Genomic DNA, 464 nt, shown 5'->3' with positions numbered 1-464 from the left:
CCAGAAGACGTAAAGGGGGTGGAGTAGGGGTCGGGGGGGGAGTGAGGGCATAGGGATAGGGAGGGGGGAGGGGCGTGGATTCACTCAACCCCATCGTCATCTTGTTGATTGGATCGTCCGGAAGAGGAGGGGGGGGGAGATGAGGGGAAGATGAGGGGAAAGGGAGGAGGAGGGGAAGATGAAGGAGAGGGGAAGGTGAGGGAAGGAGGAGAAGGGGAGGAGGAGGGGAATTAGGGGAGGGCGGCGGAGGGGGGAGGGGCAGGGGGCGGGGGAGAGTCAAAGGAGCGACGAAGGGGGGTCGTAGGGACACGGGGAGAGGGGAGGGGGGAGAGGGGGGGGGGAGAGGGGAGGGGGGAGAGGGAGGGGGGAGAGGACGACTTATGGGTCGTTAGAGCCGATTAGGTCGTTAGAGATGTTACAGTGGAAGGTGATTGTTTTTGAATGTCAGATGCGGCTTCTCTCTC

The 464-nt window shown here is 62.5% G+C and overlaps 1 protein-coding gene across 1 annotated transcript in view; it reads left to right on the top strand.

The window, feature by feature from the left end:
- Nucleotides 1-464, top strand: part of LOC119592348 (insulin gene enhancer protein ISL-1-like) — a 284,379-nt gene that overhangs the window by 282,729 nt on the left and 1,186 nt on the right. The gene's annotated exons all lie outside the window — the stretch shown is intronic.

The sequence above is a fragment of the Penaeus monodon genome, chromosome 30 (genome assembly GCF_015228065.2).
Source record: "Penaeus monodon isolate SGIC_2016 chromosome 30, NSTDA_Pmon_1, whole genome shotgun sequence".
Lineage (NCBI taxonomy): Eukaryota > Metazoa > Arthropoda > Malacostraca > Decapoda > Penaeidae > Penaeus > Penaeus monodon.
Note: the sequence above shows the minus strand (reverse complement) of the source record. Positions and strands in the feature narration are given on the sequence as shown.